Here is a 15,236-nt window from a genome sequence, read left to right on the forward strand (position 1 = left end):
TGTTACTTTCCTTTTACCACACTTGTGCTTCAAAGTAGCACCATGATCTTCATAGTAGAGAGTCTCTCATGTTATCACTTTCATACTAGTGGGAATTTTTCATTATAGAACTTGGCTTGTATATTCCAACAATGGGCCTCCTCAAGTGCCCTAGGTCTTCGTGAGCAAGCAAGTTGGATGCACAGCCACTAGTTTCTTTTTTTGAGCTTTCATACATTTATAGCTCTAGTGCATCCGTTGCATGGCAATCCCTACTCCTTGCATTAACATCAATCGATGGGCATCTCCATAGCCCATTGATTAGCCTCGTTAATGTGAGACTTTCTCCTTTTTGTCTTCTCCACATAACCCCCTCATTATTCTATTCCACCCATAGTGCTATATCCATGGCTCGCGCTCATGTATTGCGTGAAAGTTTATAGGTTTGAGATTACTAAAGTATGAAACAATTGCTTGGCTTGTCATCGGGGTTGTGCATGATGAGAGCATTCTTGTGTGACGAAAATGAAACATGACTAAACTATATGATTTTGTAGGGATGAACTTTCTTTGGCCATGTTATTTTGAGAAGACATAATTGCTTTGTTAGTATGCTTGAAGTATTATTATTTTTGTATCAATATGAACTTTTGTCTTGAATATTTCGAATCTGAATATTCATACCACAATTAAGAAGATTTACATTGAAATTATGCCAAGAAGCACTCCGCATCAAAAATTCTGTTTTTATCATTTACCTACTCGAGGACGAGCAGGAATTAAGCTTGGGGATGCTGATACGTCTCCAACGTATCTATAATTTTTGATTGCTCCATGCTATATTATCTACTGTTTTGAATGTTTATGGGCTTTATTATACACTTTTATATCATTTTTGGGACTAACCTATTAACCCAGAGCCCAGTGCCAGTTTCTGTTTTTACCCTGTTTTAGGGTTTCGAAGAAAAGGAAAATCAAACGGAGTCCAATTGACCTGAAACTTCACGGAACTCGTTTTTGGAAGGAAAGAAGCCCAGAAGACTTGGAGTGCACGTCGGGGGATCTGCGAGGAGGTCACGAGGCAGGGGGGCGTGCCCACCCCCTGGGTGCGCCCTCCACCCTCGTGAGCCCCTCGTGCCCCCCTGACGTACTTCTTCCGCCTATATATCTCCATATACCCTAAAAACATCCGTGAGCACAATAGATCGGGAGTTCCGCCATCAGAAGCCTCCGTAGCCACCGAAAACTAATCTAGACCCGTTCCGGCACCCTGCCGGAGGGGCAATCCTTCTCCGGTGGCCATCTTCATCATCCCGGTGCTCTCCATGACGAGGAGGGAGTAGTTTTCCCTCGGGGCTGAGGGTATGTACCAGTAGCTATGTGTTTGATCTCTCTCTCTCTCTCTCTCGTGTTCTTGAGGTGATACGATCTTGATGTATCGCGAGTTTTGCTATTATATTTGGATCCTATGATGTTTCTTCCCCCCTCTACTATCTTGTAATGGATTGAGTTTCCCCTTTGAAGTTATATTATCGGATTGAGTCTTTAAAGATTTGAGAACACTTGATGTATGTCTTGCCATGGATATCTGTGGTGACAATGGGATATCACGTGATTCACTTGATGTATGTTTTGGTGACCAACTTGCGGGTTCCACCCATGAACCTATGCCTAGGGGTTGGCACACGTTTTCGTCGTGATTCTCCGGTAGAACTTTGGGGCAATCTTTGAGGTCCTTTGTGTTGGTTGAATAGATGAATCTGAGATTGTGTGATGCCTATCGTATAATCATACCCACGGATACTTGAGGTGACATTGGAGTATCTAGGTGACATTAGGGTTTTGGTTGATTTGTGTCTTAAGGTGTTATTCTAGTACGAACTCTAGGGCTGTTTGTGACACTTATAGGAATAGCCGAACAGATTGATTGGAAAGAATAACTTTGAGGTGGTTTCGTACCCTACCATAATCTCTTCGTTCGTTCTCCGCTATTAGTGACTTTGGAGTGACTCTTTGTTGCATGTTGAGGGATAGTTATGTGATCCAATTATGATATCATTGTTGAGGGAACTTACACTAGCGAAAGTATGAACCCTAGGCCTTGTTTACTATCATTGCAATACCGTTTACGCTCACTTTTATCATTAGTTACCTTGCTGTTTTTATATTTTCAGATTACAAAAACTATTATCTACTATCCATATACCACTTGTATCACCATCTCTTCGCCGAACTAGTGCACCTATACAATTTACCATTGTATTGGGTGTGTTGGGGACACAAGAGACTCTTTGTTATTTGGTTGCAGGGTTGCTTGAGAGAGACCATCTTCATCCTACGCCTCCTACAGATTGATAAACCTTAGGTCATCCACTTGAGGGAAATTTGCTACTGTCCTACAAACCTCTGCACTTGGAGGCCCAACAACATCTACAAGAAGAAGGTTGTGTAGTAGACATCAACTCTCCGGTAGAATCTTTGGGGCAGTCTTTGAAGTACTTTGTGTTGGTTTGAATAGATGAATCTGAGATTGTGTGATGCATATCGTATAATCATACCCACGGATACTTGAGGTGACATTGGAGTATCTAGGTGACATTAGGGTTTTGGTTGATTTGTGTCTTAAGGTGTTATTCTTGTACGAACTCTATGATAGATTGAACAGAAAGAATAGCTTCATGTTATTTTACTACGGACTCTTGAATAGATCGATCAGAAAGGATAACTTTGAGGTGGTTTCGTACCCTACCATAATCTCTTCGTTTGTTCTCCGCTATTAGTAACTTTGGAGTGACTCTTTGTTGCATGTTGAGGGATAGTTATATGATCCAATTATATTATTATTGTTGAGAGAACTTGCACTAGTGAAAGTATGAACCCTAGGCCTTGTTCAACGCATTGCAATACCGTTTACGCTCACTTTTATCATTAGTTACCTTGCTGTTTTTATATTTTCAGATTACAAAAACCATTATCTACTATCCATATTGCACTTGTATCACCATCTCTTCACCGAACAAGTGCACCTATACAATTTACCATTGTATTGGGTGTGTTGGGGACACAAGAGACTCTTTGTTATTTGGTTGGAGGGTTGCTTGAGAGAGACCATCTTCATCCTATGCCTCCCACGGATTGATAAACCTTAGGTCATCCACTTGAGGGAAATTTGCTACTGTCCTACAAACCTCTGCACTTGGAGGCCCAACAACATCTACAAGAAGAAGGTTGTGTAGTAGATATCAGCACACGGTGGTTTCGAGTTCTTGAAGGACAGCTTCGAAGGGCTCAAGGGATACGCTGTGGGCCGGATGACCAAGATTTGTCGCGGCAAGCTCTACATCGACGATGCAGGCTGGGGGCCCTTAGGCCGTCTCAATTGAGTACGGGTACCTGGTCCCCTTCGACGGAATCCACATCTTCATCGGCAAGATCGGCGAGCCAGGCCCCGAGCCGGACATCTGCACCGACATCATCAAGATGGCTCAGCGTGCACGACTCGCCCTGGCTCAGCCGGCCATAAGGCATGTCTTCGTTGGGTTCACCCATGGGCTGAGTTGGAAGGCTCTGTCTCTGGAGGTGAGACGGAGATCTGCTCTGATGGTGAGTCCACGGGCGAGACCAATTTAATGTATCAGCTACATGATGGAAGGCTTGGGGGCTGTTCCGATGGCGACAGTATTCTGGACCCTAGTGAGCCACCAAACAGGGTGGCGATCTTCATGGCTGGCACACAGCCGGTTCTTGGCTCGACAGCCGCCGCGGCTATAACTTCTGGTGCAGCTGCGGTCACGGTAGCTGGGGCTGGCGGTTCAGCTCGCCCGCCGGCTCAAGTCTTAACAGATCTACTGGATGCTCTGGCGACTCTGATGGAGGTTGAGGTAACCCCAGAAAACCAGGAGCAACAGAAGGTATAAGTGGCTAAATTACGTGATGGAATAGCGCAAACTAAGGCACACTTAGCGGAGAGAACGCTAGGATGGCCGAAGAACAGGCAGTTTTGGACGCCCAAGCACGGCTGATTCAAGCAGATTCGTATCGGCTTAGGGTAGATCAGAACGCCTCACACGAAGTCTTGAGGAAGAAGCAACAGAGTCATTTGCCCTTGGTTTATGAGTCAAGGGACCTCTTCAACACCCCTGGAACTGGGGCCAGTAACCCGCCGGTGATGAACCGAATAGTTGAACCGCCCGGCCAGCCACGTATGAACAGCACTCCGCCTCATCATGTGATGACACCGTCGTGTCATTACTCCACCCCTCTGGACAACATGATTACTGCAGCTACACGATTGGCAGCTCTACCCGACGAGGGTGAAACTCCAACATCAACACGACCCCTAACAGATCTACGGGTTACACACCCTTTTTCATGATTTATGGGGCAGAGGCGGTTCTCCCTAGTGACATCCGTCACGATTCACCCAAGGTGGCGGCTTATGTTGAGGCTAACAATGAAAAGGCGTGTCAAGATGCACTTGACTTATTGGATGAGGAGCGTGATCTCGTGGCAGCTCGTTCAGCGATTTACCAGCAAGACCTAGGGCGTTATCACAGCCGCCGGGTCAAAACCAAAACCTTTCAAGAGGGCGATTTAGTTCTCCGGATCATTCAAGATCAGACAGATATGCACAAATTATCACCACCTTGGAAAGGACCCTTTGTGGTCAGCAAGAACTTACATAATGGGCCATACTACCTTGTCGACGTTCGAGACAACAAGGACTCACGCACATCGGAGGAGGAGACCCGTCGGCCGTGGAACATTGCTCATCTTCGACCCTACTATACTTGAGCCTCCGGCTCTCATGATGTACATAATTATCTGATGTGTATATTATAAGCAGTATAATAAAGCTGGCATCCCTGACAATTCAGGGCCTCTAACGTTTCACTTTTTCAAAGCTGAGTCTTTATCATCATTTAAGAGGCTTGACGCCCACAATTTCAAGGACCAAAGAGAGTTGGATGCACAGCACAGCTCAAACATAGGTCCCTGATGATCACTCGGGGGCTTCCTGCTCATCGAGCATAGCTGTCGGTACCCTCTTGATCGGCGCAATGCCAAAGTTCATATGATCACTTGGGGGCTTCCTGCTCATCGAGCATAGCTGTCGGTACCCTCTTGATAGGCGCAAGGCCAAAAGTTTATATGGTCACTTGGGAGCTTCCTGTTCAAACATATGTGTATTCACCAAAGAGAACATAGTTGTCGGCACCCTTTTCATCGGCTCAATGCCACACTTGTAAGTATGTCACTTGGGGGCTTCCTGTTCAAACATAGGCATATTCGACTAAAGAAAACATAGCGTTACTACCCTCTTGACCAGGTTTGTTCAAACATAGGCGTATTCGACCGAAGAGAACAAACTCTGACCGGGTCGTCCTACCTGTAACACTAGCTGCTTCAACTCCATCAGATCATCCTGATTGACCCGATGAACTCTTAACGATCAGTCTTTACGACGTATTTGACCAAGATCTGAGCTTGATTAAGGTACAAACGGCGGCTTGTCATGCGAGAGTACGGTTTACAGAGTCAGATGGATCTAGGCTTCATAAGCCGCCTTCCTTGAAACTTGGATAAATCGGCCCATGATATTGTTACTCTGGCCCCACGTACTCCTCATAAGTTTTTGAGCAAGACCAGACTTATCTAGGGTTCAAATGTTGATTGGGCACACTGTGAGTCAGGATCACGGCAGCACGAACAATCCAGTGGCTCCGGCTAGTTTCATTGAAGATGACACTTTACTTTGATAGTCTACAAAAGCCTTGAATTTCTTTTGATTTCTTATTCGTATTTGAGTTTTTCGCTGCTTTTTGGTTTTTTTTAAGTCAGGGCCAGCTGCCCTGTTTACGGCTCGTATTGGAAGCACACTTAGGGTTTATACAACCCGTCAGGAGGGCAGACTCTCAATTGCCAAAGTATGATGAATCCTATGGTTGAAGGTATAACTCTAACACCTCTCAATTGCATGAAGCTGATAAACCGACAGTTTAAGTATATACTACAGGTATGTTGTTTTACTTACCAGTTGTCAGACCGGCTCTGATTATGGACTATTTGTCCCCAGCGGCTTTAATTGGGTACCATGACCCGCCCGACAGTGAGCCGCCAGGGCCCTTGTGTTTTCTTTATGTGCAGGATAATAATAATTCAAATCTGCATAAATCAAAGGCTATCATACACAGAATAATTTTTAAGCCGGTGGATCAGCAGTATTACAGACAACAAAAACATGCACGATGGCACAACACAGACAAGTTTTAAACGACCCGGTTACATGGCTCCATGAACCAAAATGAGATCAAGTGTTTTTCCAAAAATTAAAGTTTATACATCGCCCAACGGTTCAATTCTCTTGACCTTGCTGATGGGAGGCCTCCGGTTCATCCCTTGCCGGTTCTTCTTCCTCCTCCGCTGTCTAGAAGTTTGGTTTGGACCAGTCAAAGACACGCAAGGCGAAGAATTCAACTTCATTGTTAATCAGATTGGATGGGTCAATTTCAGGAACAAAAGTGTGCTTACGAATCGGCGGAATTAAATCCATCACTTTGTACCCAGGAGTATGCATCTTTTGATTCTCTGCGTCGTAAGCCGCCTGATATTTAGAGAGGTTGGTTTCTTCGGCAATGACTATGGCATGGGACAGATGGCTTTAACACAAGCCGCGAAATCCTGTTGATCAAAAGAAGCACCGTCCTCCTTCAGACATGGATATCCACTGGCTACATCCACCGGGTCTAACTTCGGTACCCAAGCTTTAGAACGGCTCAAGGCCGTCATAGCACTAACTCTCGCACACAACCGTTTTATCTCTTGAATCCTGGTGGGCAAGATTGATAATTTCTTCAGCACATCGCTTAATAGATTGGGTCCTTGATTAGCCGGAGAGATGGTAGCCAATGTACGTTGAGCTCCAGTATACAATTGCTCGACGAGAGTATAAACCGCCTTGAGCTTCACAAGAGTGTCTTGACTAAGGTTGCTGCTCCTAGGACCTGAGTAAGTCATAGATTGATTAGAATGACGGCTTACGTTATGGCGACAAGTACTTACTTTAGATGAATAACAAGGCAACTCACCGAAGAAAGCAGAAACCATCTGAGACACACGATGTTTTAAACTGGTGAGTTCAGTGGCAGCCTCCTGAAGAGCCGCCTCTGCCTTTTCAGCATGCTGTATCAAGGCAGTCTTTTCTTCAGCCCAAGCCTTTTTATCCGCAGTAAAACTGGTCTTCAATTTTTTGGACTCAAACACACTGAACTAGAATTTTGATTCAGCTTTCCGGGTCTCAGTTTCTTGAGCCGCCAGCCGGGTCTTGGCATCGTTAAGTTGAGATTCCAATTCAGCGGTAGCAGCCTGCATACAGCACGTATTTATCAAACATACTTCATGGCGGATTACAACAATATAAGTCCCAAGCACTTTGCAAGCAACAACACTTGGCACTTGGGGGCTAATGTCTACCAAAGCAATTTTTCAACGGAAACGACCTTTATAACTAAAATTCCCAAGCACTTTGCAAAGCAAGACTACTTGGCACTTGGGGGCTAATGCATATTGCTTGTATCTTCCTAAAGATGAGCTGGGTGTGCAAAGTGGTCAATAGGACCGACTCATTCATACTGATTAAACCGGCCCTTGGGGACTATGAATGCAAAATTACGTTATTTTCAGCATCCGATTTAGTTTTAAACCGGACTTGGAGGGAGTCTAGGACAGAAGCTTATGATTCTTATAAGTCTACAGATTATTCATTCTTATCATAATCAGAAGACTTGGCGGCTAGCAGGATATACATAACCTATGTAAGCCGGATGACATACCTCATACTTCTAGGGTATCTGTTTCACCATCTCAATTTCTAAGTCACGACTGGAGTGTACTTGATTGAGATAACCAGACAATACTTCACTACTGCTCAATTGAGCATAGTGGGAGACATCAAATCTGACTTTCCATCTCTTCATGACTTCTTGCTTGGCAGAATGTTTGGCTAACACAGTTGGGTTCCCCGGTTCAGTAAAACCAGTGCCAGTGATCAGAATGTCATCAACATAAGTTTTTGGCGGGTTACATGAGCTGGGCGGTTCAGTAGTGGAAGGGTCAATGTTGGTTTGATCAACAGACAACTCAGGTATTTCAGATTGAGTGTTGGAAGCAGGATCGTCTGGTTGTTGTTCAGAGGCGTCTGGTGCAGAAGCTTGCTGGTCCGGTTCAGGTACTTTAGGGTCTTCGGCCGGTTTTGTCACCTTTGCCTTCTTGTTGGGCTTTGCTTGACCACTAAAAGAATTCGTACAAGTCAGCATAACGACGAGGATATCAAAGTATAGGAGAAAAGGTAATTGTTCTTACCCAGGGGCAGTCTTGAAAGCCGGCAGCTGGGTCTGAGATGAATCGCTAGAGGAAGAACGAGAAATTTCCTACAAGATTGAATCAAAGGAATTGAGTGACTGGCGAAAGAGACCCGCCAGTAAATAAGAGAGTTAAGGTTAAAAAGAACCTCATTCTGGCATTTTCGAGGAGTATTTGGTAAACCGAAGGATAATTCTTCACCTCCATTGGTCCAGGTCTGGCGGTGATTCTCGTGTTGCTGTCGTTTCAAAAGAAAATGAGGATCTAAATAAGCCAAGGGGTGCGAAAACCTTACTTTCCGGGTTACTCGCCGAAGTTTCTGTCTTGGCAAAGGGTCTGAGTCATTGGTTTACCTCTTCTTCAACTGCTTGGCTGGCTCCCGTGTCATCCTGGTAATAGTCAGTGTCAATAAGATGGTTGAAAAACAAGCCAAGAGAGTCAAGGGCTATCTCTGACTCAGAAGTGTCATCCAGCTTAAACATGTCAGAGGCGCTTGACTTCTTAGGTTTCTTACTGGTCTTTCTGGCGGCTTTTGCGGCAGCGCTAGCCTTTTTGGCGGCTTTGTGATCATATTTTGCCTTCCAAAAGTCAGACTTAGCCCGTGGAAGGGTAACATACTTGATCTCACATAATATTTGGACGAAGCGATAAAGTAAGTGAAATCAAGAGACTTACATCTGGCGGCGGGTTAAGCTTGCAGAAAGGGTTCAGACCCACTTTCTTGCAGTCTTCGAATTTACTATTTACAAGGGTTGTTGCCATTTCAACAATGTCATCTTCAGTCAGACGCAGAGAGCTATGGCGTAATGGATCATCTGTTCCTCCGGTATAAGTACAGATCAAGCCAGACCGGCGGCTTAAGGGTATGATCCGCCATGCGACCCAACATCGGATCAAATCAACTCCGGTTAGCAGGGCTTGGACTTTTCTGATAGTAGGGGCGAGTTTCTTACGTTCAATGGCGGTAAGTTTCTCAGGGAGTTGATAATTTGGGTTAAGACGTTCAGCACGATAACCCGGCAATGGATTCACATCAGACGACGAGATATCTTTACAATAGGACCATGTTTGATTCCAGTCCTTGGGGTGACTCGGTAGAGCTGCTTGAGGAAAGATGGCGTCTCTTCCGCGTTGAATTGAAATTTCACGAAGTTCCAAGCTGGGCCCGTTTGTGAACTCATTTTGCCGGTTCGGATAGAAGTATTCCCTGAAAAGCTCGACACTAGGCTCTTCTTGAAGGTATACTTCACATAAAACTTGAAAGTTACAGATGTTTGACACGGAGTTGGGTCCAATGTTTGAAGAAGTGCAGAACATCTCGAAAGTACTTAGAGCCGGGCGGTGAGAAGCCCCGGTTCATACGATCAGTGAAAACAATGACTTTACCGTCTTTTGGCAGAGGTCTCTTTTCGCCCGGGTCAGGAGCGCGGTAATGCATGACACTCTTCTCTGGTAGATATCCAACCTTGACAAAATCTTTCAAGGTACCTTCAGTAATGATGGAAGGAACCCAGTTACATGTGGTAACTGTCTTTGGTGGCATTGTGAAAGAAGGACAACCTAAATAAGGGAATAATTTGCCGGTTCAAGTCAGCTGGTGAAATCACAAGTTAACAGTTGCAGTGTACATTCAGAATGGCGGCTTAAGCGAGGGCTAATGATATATAAAGTAATGATAAGCCGGTAAAGTAAGCCGCCATGACTAAGATATTCAAGATCTAACAAGAGAAAAATTTGCTAAGTGTTGGAACAAACAGGTTCCGCAGGCTAAAGTTATAAATTCGGATCTACAACTGTTCAAAAAAGGAGATAAAATCTAAACCTACAAAGGCGGCAGCGGAAAAGTGGAGGTGCTCCAGAGGAGATCTGTCATGATGAGGATACGTTTTAATATCAAAAGCGGGTGCTAGAACTGCTGTCGCATAGGACCTACATTATTTTCAGATCAAAACTACACGATCTAGCAAGGAGAAGGAGGAGCAACGATGAACACCGACGAACACCGAAACCCTAAAGAACAGATCCATGAAAAGGAAAAGGGAAGACTTACTGATGCTAGCTGATAGCGGAGGAGCGCCGCGGCGTTTCTGGACCGTTCAAGGTGATGCAGCGGCCGGAGTTGGCGAAGAGGACGAAGGTCGACGATGGCGGAGCTCGTGCAGGGTGGTGCGTCGCGAGGAAGAAGAAGACGGGAAGGAGAGGAGAATGAGAAAAGGGGTGGTTTGACCCTATTTATAAGGAAAAGAGTAACCGGCAGGTGTGAAAAACGAGGAGACCAAATGATGATTATCCAACTAATTGAACGCCTCGATTTTCGGAAGGTCATTAAAGAGAAAAGATCCGTTAAAGATGATGTTGTGGCGGGTTTTCCGAAATTTCTGGAGATGACATCATGGCAGGTTACAATGTTTCACAGCAGAGGAAGAAGGATTTTTTCTAAGTGTTGAAGATTGACATGAACAAGTTCAAATCAACCTGGGGCCTAATATTGGGGATATGACTATCAGGTATGACCCGCCCAGGAGGGGCCGGGTCAACCACAATGGCGGTTCATCCATGAAGCCCAATAGTATACTAGATGGCAGTTCATAAATAGGCCGGTAAGAGGCCCAAGCCCGGAGATGGCTTAAAGCCCATAAGCGTAAACCGCCATGTATGAGTAGACTTGTAATATGAGGCATATAAGATACGTCACCGAGCCAGACACATTGTATGAGCCGGTCGGGACTCTGTAGGCCGCAGGGCGTCAACCCGTGTATATAAGTGGATGACCCGGCATCGGCTTAGGGCAAGAAACATCAAATCGAGGGCCAGCCAAAGCGTGTTTGCTCCTTGGTAATCGAAATCCTAGCAATACCACCTCAACTGGAGTAGGCCTTTACCTTCACCGCAAGGGGCCGAACCAATATAAACTCTCTGTGTCCTTTGTCCCGTTTAACCCCTTTAAGCTAACCTCGTCGCAATGGCTCCACAACTAAGTCCTTCCATTAGGACATCTGCCGTGACATTTCCACGACACCCTCTAATTCCTTATGTGAACTATTGAAACAAATGCCCAACCCATTTGTTGGACCAACATTAATTGAAGTAGATGGCATACTGATTGGTTGTGTAACTACATCAGACACGGCAATGTTCCCAGGAGCGGATGTACTTCCAAGAAAGCGCCCTGGATGTTCATGCTCAACATATTCTGTGTGAAGATTTGAATGTCTATTCAAAATATTTTGGGTTTCTTTACTTGATACAATAGAGGCCAATAAAGAGGTGCTTTGATAGCCACCAGAACGATCTACAGCAGATTGAGGATCACTCCAACTTTCAGCGGCTAATGGATTTCCAACTTGACCATCAGCTGTAACATCATTCCTAGAAATAACACACAATGGATTTCCAACTTGAACATTAGCTGTAACAACATTCCTAGAAACAACGCAACTATTCCTAGCTGTTGTCCTGGAAGAACGAGGAGGGCATACTCAACCAGGAAAAACGAACAAAGGGATATCTTTTCTTTTTACATGGGACACATCAATATGCTGGAATTTAGTCTATATTGGGGGCAGCCCAATAACTATTTCAAAAATTCCTAATAAATCCTAGAGGCCCACTTAGCCCATTTGTGCAAATCAAGGGATACTATTAAAGTTTAGTCCCACATTGCTAGTTTAGTGGGAGTTGGACCTCCTTATAAGGGAGGTTCTTTCCCCACTTGTATGAGCATGAGAACAAGAGGGACATCCACACGCGCTCCTCCTCCGCCGCCCGCCTCATCACGACGCGCCGCGGGTTGCGGGAATGAGCCGAGCCGATGTCTAAATTTTTGCCACGCACTACGGGTATACGAAAGGTCACTCGGGAGTTGGAAAGTTTTTGCTGTAGTGGATATTGAATACGAACGCTGCACCCTTCGGCTGATGTCTGTTCGTTTCATCTCCCGCGTTCCCTTCAGCTCCCGGCGCAGCCTCTCGCCTCTTTCTCTTGCGCCTATAAAAGGAAGGTCGCTCCTCTCAGAGAGACGCACCAGAACTTCTCCTTCCTCTCGCCACCGGTTCCAATCTCTAAGCTGCTGCTGTCTTCCTCATCTCGGCTTGTGGCGTGCACAGCAGGTCAGGACACTAGGCCTCTGAAACCGCACCTCTTTGAGTCCTGTACGGGAGAAGGGTGATAAGGTTTTTGGGGAGCGCTCTGCGCGACTACTGACGGACTCCTTCATCACGGACGCCCCGCACTCTGACGACTACTTCCCCGACGACGACTTCTTCCCCGACGTCGACCACCTCCTCGACGACATGGCTGGCGAGTACACCGAACCCAAGTCCAGTGCTACTGCTGCTGCTGTCCCGTATGTGTTCTTCTTTCTGTTAGATATCCTGCCACAGTTTCTCGTACTAGTACTTGCCCTAAATATGTTAGGTTCTACCGCATATATGCAACTAGTTCTACTGTCTGCTATAGATATGATAGGCTACGGTTCATATATGCAGAAGCTATTTACCTTCTCTCTGTCAGAACGCATGACTTGTTTTATCTCTACTATATTAGTCATGCTTTATCTAGTATTTCTGTTAATAAAACCATTTGGTAAATTGCTCATATTTCAAACAATCCAAAAACCTTATTATAGGCAATTTACCCCAAGTGGTTTTGCTGCTTCCATGAGACCTCCTATGTTTGAGGGTATCGACTATAAGAGGTGGCGCATGAGAGCAGTCTTATGGTTTCAAACCATGAGTTTCTATGACGCCACTCTCGGCAAACCTGAAGGGGAGCTTGATGCTCAACAGGCACAAGCCTTTCAGAAAATGGATACTCTGTTTAAGGCTGCTCTCTTGAGTGTTCTTTGTGAGAACATAGTTGATGCTTATGCGTCAATTGATAATGGAAAAGATATGTGGGATGCACGCGAGGCCAAGTTTGGGGCCTCGGATGCTGGCACTGAGCTGTACATCATGTTGCAATTCTATGACTACAGGATGACTGAAGAGTGCTCCGTGGTTGAGCAAGCTCATGAGATACAGTCATTTGCTAGAGAACTTGAGCGCTTCGGTTGTATGCTACCAGACAAGTTTGTTGCCGGAGGTATCATCACTAAAATTCCTCCTTCATGGAGGAACTGTGACGCCCCCGATTGGACCGTACACTAATCATACACGCAAACGTGTACGATCAAGATCAGGGACTCACGGGAAGATATCACAACACAACTCTATAAATAAAATAAGTCATACAAGCATCATATTACAAGCCAGGGGCCTCGAGGGCTCGAATACAAGAGCTCGATCATAGACGAGTCAGCGGAAGCAACAATATCTGAGTACAGACATAAGTTAAACAAGTTGCCATAAGATGGCTAGCACAAACTGGGATACAGATCAAAAGAGGCACAGGCCTCCTGCCTGGGATCCTCCTAAACTACTCCTGGTCGTCGTCAGCGGGCAACACGTAGTAGTAGGCACCTCCGGTGTAGTAGGAGTCGTCGTCGACGGTGGCGTCTGGCTCCTGGACTCCAGCATCTGGTTGCGAAAACCAGGTAGAAGGGATAGAGGGAAAAGAAGGAGAAAGCAACCGTGAGTACTCATCCAAAGTACTCGCAAGCAAGGAGCTACACTACATATGCATGGGTAAATGTGTAAAGGGCCATATCGGTGGACTGAACTACAGAAAGCCAGAATAAGAGGGGGGATAGCTAATCCTGTCGAAGACTATGCTTCTGGCCACCTCCATCTTGCAGCATGTAGAAGAGAGTAGACTGAAGTCCTCCAAGTAGCATCGCATAGCATAACCCTAACCGATGATCCTCCCCTCGTCGCCCTGTGAGAGAGCGATCACCGGTTGTATCTGGCACTTGGAAGGGTGTGTTTTATTAAGTATCCGGTTCTAGTTGTCATAAGGTCAAGGTACAACTCCAAGTCGTCCTGTTACCGAAGATCACGGCTATTCGAATAGATTAACTTCCCTGCAGGGGTGCACCACATAACCCAACACGCTCGATCCCATTTGGCCGGACACACTTTCCTGGGTCATGCCTGGCCTCGGAAGATCAACACGTCGCAGCCCTACCTAGGCACAACAGAGAGGTCAGCACGCCGGTATAAATCCTATGGCGCAGGGGTCTGGGCCCATCGCCCTTTGCACACCTGCACGTTGCGAACGCGGCCGGAAGCAGACCTAGCCTAGTAGGCGTTCCAGTCCAATCCGGCGCGCGCCACTCAGTGCTGACGTCACGAAGGCTTCGGCTGATACCACGACGTCGAGTGCCCATAACTGTCCCCGCGTAGATGGTTAGTGCGTATAAGCCAGTGGCCAGACTTAGATCAAATACCAAGATCTCGTTAAACGTGTTAAGTATCCGCGAACGCCGACCAGGGCCAGGCCCACCTCTCTCCTAGGTGGTCTCAACCTGCCCTGTCGCTCCGCCTCAAAGTAACAGTCGGGGGCCGTCGGGAACCCAGGCCCACCTCTACCGGGATGGAGCCACCTGCCCCTTCAGCCCCCATCTCCAAACAGTATCACAGGTAAGGTAACTGTGTAAAGTATATTGTATATGCCCGTGGTCACCTCCCGAAGTGATCACGGCCCAGTAGTATAGCATGGCAGACGGACAAGAGTGTAGGGCCACTGATGGAACACTAGCATCCTATACTAAGCAGTAGGATAGCAGGTAATGGTAACAACAGTATTAGCAAGGATAGGCTATGCATCAGGATAGGAATAACGGAAAGCAGTAACATGCTACACTACTCTAATGCAAGCAGTATAGAGAAGAGTAGGCGATATCTGGTGATCAAAGGGGGGGCTTGCCTGGTTGCTCAGACAAGGAGGGGTTGTCAACACCGTAGTCGAACTGGGGGGTCACCGGCAGCGTCGGTCTCGGTGTCTATCGAGAGAAGATG

The 15,236-nt window shown here is 46.1% G+C and overlaps 1 pseudogene; it reads right to left on the minus strand.

The window, feature by feature from the left end:
* LOC125506843 (nuclear poly(A) polymerase 1-like) overlaps positions 1–15,236 on the minus strand; it is a 44,501-nt pseudogene that overhangs the window by 17,695 nt on the left and 11,570 nt on the right.

This window comes from Triticum urartu, chromosome 5A, assembly GCF_056163025.1.
Source record: "Triticum urartu cultivar PI428250 chromosome 5A, HENAU_Tu73, whole genome shotgun sequence".
Taxonomy (NCBI): Eukaryota; Viridiplantae; Streptophyta; class Magnoliopsida; order Poales; family Poaceae; genus Triticum; species Triticum urartu.